The sequence below is a fragment of the Arachis ipaensis genome, chromosome B03, assembly GCF_000816755.2.
Source record: "Arachis ipaensis cultivar K30076 chromosome B03, Araip1.1, whole genome shotgun sequence".
NCBI classification, from domain to species: Eukaryota; Viridiplantae; Streptophyta; class Magnoliopsida; order Fabales; family Fabaceae; genus Arachis; species Arachis ipaensis.
The window spans coordinates 111,950,318-111,955,229 of NC_029787.2; the positions used below are offsets into that span (position 1 = coordinate 111,950,318).

The 4,912-nt window shown below is 28.3% G+C and overlaps 1 long non-coding RNA gene across 1 annotated transcript; it reads left to right on the plus strand.

Annotated features, from left to right (window-relative positions):
• On the plus strand, nt 140-2,176 carry LOC107634614. Its single transcript, XR_001619013.2, has 3 exons — nt 140-275; nt 718-852; nt 1,613-2,176. It is a non-coding gene; the product is annotated as an uncharacterized LOC107634614 (long non-coding RNA).

Genomic DNA, 4,912 nt, shown 5'->3' on the forward strand with positions numbered 1-4,912 from the left:
AAATGGTTTTATTTTATTTTATTTTTAAATTTGTTTGCTTAAATTTTAGATATTTTAATTTTTTTTATAATATTTTTTAATCTAACAGCTTAAAAATTAATCCGTCACCCATTTGAGCTCTATTTAAAGGTTTATTATTAGTTGTTTTGATTGTTTCCTTTTAATATTCAATTGTTAACGGGAGAAGTATTGACTCCTAATTAAGACTTTCCCTCTGGCAGGTTCTCTTCCAGCGGCGCGTTCTTCTCCGGCTAGAATCTCCGTGTGAGAGCAAGGTTGATCTTCTTTCTCTCTTTTAATTTTCTACTGTTGTTAAAAATACCTGAAACTTTGAAATGGAAAATCAAGTTACAGAAACTTCATAAAACTATGAGTTGTTTTATCAGTTCGCTCGTTTGTTTTTTATTATTTAGATTTTAATCATCTAGTGGCTATGATCTTTCTTTTCCAAGTTATCTAGTCTCAGTTGATTCCTATATGAATTTGCTTTTGTTATAGCAAGAAGTTTGAGAGTATATAATGTATCTTAGCTTATGCTTGCATTGATCTGTTATAGCAATTATATATACTTTCGTGTTCTATATATTACTATCCTTTGTTCTTGTCTTCGCCAAACTTGTATGTTTTATTCAACCTCTGTTTTCTTCATTTATTTATAATTAGCATTGTAAATAAAAAAAAATTCGAAATTCAAACTTGTTTTGGTTAATTTTGCAGATGCTAGAATTCATGGAAGAGCTTTAGAGAGTGACCGAATCTAGAGGCTCGAATTCAAAAGATAAGGTTGATTAATACTTAATTAAGGCTCCGACCACTTAACATGATGACTCTCACCTAAGCAACCAAGACTTGGTATGATAATATGGTTTTGATTTTTGACTAATTATTGTTGAATATGCTTAATTTTGCAAGCCTGAATGAGAGAGAAACATTCAATTAAGGAATATATTTGTAGATTTTTTTTTTCCTTTTCAACATGTATGAGGTTGGGTTTATAATATTCAGTCAAGTTATTGATGAACTTGGTGTGAAATACATTAAGATTTCATGATCTGTTTCAAACATATACAGTTTTCAACAAATTAATCAACCTTTACATGGTTTAATTTTTGGCCAATTTTTCAAATATGCTTCGTAGAGATTTAGTATTATGAACATTTTCCCAGGTATTTTGAAATTCTTTTATGTATGAATTATTGTCTCCACAATTACTACATAAATAATTTCCTGGTGACTTGAATTGGTACTTTTTAAAAGTAAATACCAAATATGCTTTGATTTTAATTTAGGAGCAATCAAAGCTCTTGGATCCTTCAGGAGCAACGCTTAATCAGAATTACACCTGAGTTTACTATTTCTCAGACACATCTTTAACTTCAATAAATTATAGTGGTCTTAAACTATATTATGAGGTTATGGCTGGTGTCTATCTTTTTCCCCTAAAAGAGAAAAAAAAAACAGTTATTCCATATGCTGAGTAGTTCAAGTCTGTGTATGGGACCCTCTTGTGTGTCTTGGCTTCTTTCATTTCAAGCTTAGCTTAGTATGCTGTTCATCTGGCACTTTAAAGCCTTTGTATTTGACAAACACATTACTGGTTGTGACATTGCAGCTTAATGGTTTGTCGTGAATGCATCCTTGTGTGGAGTCTTCTGGTGACTTTGGACTGAACCTTTTAAGCATTAGCAGACATGCTACACTGCAATAAGTATTGCCAATTTTGTACATTTTCATCCCATACATATTGTGTAAAAGCGTGACTTGTTTCATTTATTACACCTCTTGCAATGATAGAATCAATCTTGGTGTTAGCGCTGTAGGATACCTCATCCTTGTTTGTGACAAAATTGGCTTGAAAAATGTATGTATAGGACAGATTTGGGAATCCACTTAAGTAAAGGCCATTCCAAAGTTCAATCCGGAAGAATTGGTATAATCTCTGTGCTGTCCAAGGAGGGTAGGAGTTGAAAATAATTATGATAATTAATTAGCTCACAGAGAGGGAAGAGAATAAAAGGGGGAGCTAATTAGATGAGAGATAGAAAAAGATTTAGAGAAGTCTAGATTAGGAGAGAAAAGAATTCTCAAGTTCTTCTATTATCTTATTATTGTTCTATTGTATTTTTGTATTTTCCTTAAAATGAATTTCAGGTCAGAGTATTTGTTATTCACACAACTAAATTGTGTCCTGTTCGGGTTTATTTTGTGCTTTTGTGTGGTGTGTGAGCATTTTTTATTGGTACAGTATAACACTGTATCATATAAAATGCTTATATAGAATAAGCGACAAAGTCACGATCGAAATCCTCAAGTTAATAAAAGATGCTTTTGAAAATGCAAAAATTACAAATACATTCTATGAGGCTAAAAAATTATAAACAAACTAGGACTTAATTAAACTAAGATACTTGCATGTCCCAGTAATTGCATGTTATATTGGTTGGGAGATGGAGGATGAAGATTTGCAAGAATGTAAAAGATGCAAGATATCTAAGTGAAAGGATGCTAAAAAGAAAAAACCTACAAAGATCTTGCGATTATTTATGTGTTTTAAGACCTCTCAATCAATGCGATGACATGCTTCGATGGAAAAGAAAAATGTGAAGATAAGGCAATCATGGGATTCTGAAGTTTGGAAAACATTCAATTTACTTCATGATAAGTTTGCCAAAGATCCTCAAAATGTACGTCTTGGTCTTGCAACTAATGGATTCAACTCTTTTGAAGCTATGCGTACACATTATAGTATTTGGTCATTGGTGCTTATTCCATACAATCGACTTCCATAAAAATGCATAAAGCTAACCTCACTTATCTTGTATATAGTAGTATATATAGATGTTTTATTAGTATTTTTAGATATTATAATATGTTATTATTATCAAATTAAATTCATCGATTAACATAAACGGTTCATTTTTTGTCTTGTCTATTTAGATGATTAACATAAACGGTTCTTTTTTTGTCTTGTCTATTTAGATGAATGCAAAATTATCACGAGTCTTTGTTTGTTAATAAAAAATGTGCATAATTTACCAGAAGGTTTGAGCATTATTGTGATCTGCTATTCCAGAAATTTTTTTTTAAATCAATGGAATAGTATTTTTTTAGTAAGATTACTCATCTTATACTCTTTTATCACTTTGATATTTGGACATTTTGATAACTTGAGAAATTAAATTCCATGTATATAGTTGTTTCGGTTAGATCCTTAAAATTTAATCTTTTTTTATTATTTAAAATTAAAATTGCATCATTTTCAATAAATAATTATCACTTATTGGTGTTGGTTTGTGGCTGGATCTTACTTTATTTATATGTTGATTATTAATAAATTCTTATCATATGTATGTGTAGTCGCTGTTAAATAGTTATAGTTTTATTATGTTTTTTTATTATGGTTAAATTAACTCAACTATTTTAAATTATTTATTTATTTATTTTATTATGTTTTTAAATTATTTTTTGTTGTAGAAATTGAATCAAAAGAGTGAGATTCTATTATCAAAAGAATTAGAAAGTAAGTCTTTTGGAGCGAATAACAGAGCAGCATGATCTTTCTATGATAAAGATTTTATGTATTAAGAGTTACATATTAAGATATTTATAATTTAAAAATAATGTTATGTTTGATATCTTATATAGGAATTATTACTTTTGATTTTTAATACTAAAATATATATTATGTTTATTACTTTGTTTATGAGTTATATAATAATATTTTGTTTATGAAAATTGATTTTTTGTTATTGTGAAATTTTAATCAAAAAATTATTTGTTTAACACGATAAAAAAGACAGTAAAAACTGTCTTTTTGAATTATCAAAAACTGTCATTTTTATCAGGTAAAAATGGTAACTGCTATTTTAAACAACACGATCACCATTTTAACTAATAAAAACACCACTGTAAAAAAAAAATGGCGGTTAAAAAATGTCGTTTTAACCAACCAAAAATATTATTTTAACCAATCAAAATGTCACTTTATCAGGGTAAAAATGGTAATTCATAAACGTCATTTTAACCAACAAAAAAAATATCGTTTTTACCCTGAAAATAACGGCAATTTGAACTATCAATTTAACTACCAGAAAATGCCGTTTTATTTGGAAACACCCCATTTTAACCCATAAAATTATAGCTGTTTTCTGAAAACTGTCATAACAACCTAAATAGAACCTAGAATTAGTTCGCTTTCTGAAAGTCATTTCTAGTGATTGGGTTGGAATTTTTAAATTTTATTTCAAACTGTCATAAATACAAACAAAAACTGCCGTTTTTAATCAGAATTTTTTTTGTAGTGATTGGGTTGGAATTTTTAAATTTTATTTTATTTTACTCTTACTATTAATAATGTAATGTTAGCAGATCGAAGTTGTATATATTAATCCTGACCAAAAGAAACGAAAAACCAAAAGGCAGCAGCCAAATGAATTCATCAACACTATTTTTTAGTCTCAAGTAGCTGTGTTTGTGCGATATGCAAACATGTAATCTATCTTATGCAGATTTTATGAATTTTCATATTGTAGCAAATACCAACCTAAACTAGTGAAAGAGCAAGACAACAATAATTCAAATAAAATACGTAATTATATGATAACACATGCATATGTATCTGTAAAGCACATATAAACGCATATTGATTGGTGGGGGTAACAAGTGAACGGCTAGAAATTAAAGTGGAGTTTTTTTTATATAGTGACTAATTAAAGTGGAGTTTGATGTTGTAGTTAGTTCCATGGTGGGACAATTATTTCTTATTTGGGAAGGACACTACTCGTATAAAGATGAGAAATATATTTTTTTTTAAAAAATTATTATTTGATGACAATTAAAAAACATAAATATAAATCAATAATAAAATATAAATTATGAATAAAATTAAAAATTAAAAAAATTATATTAACGA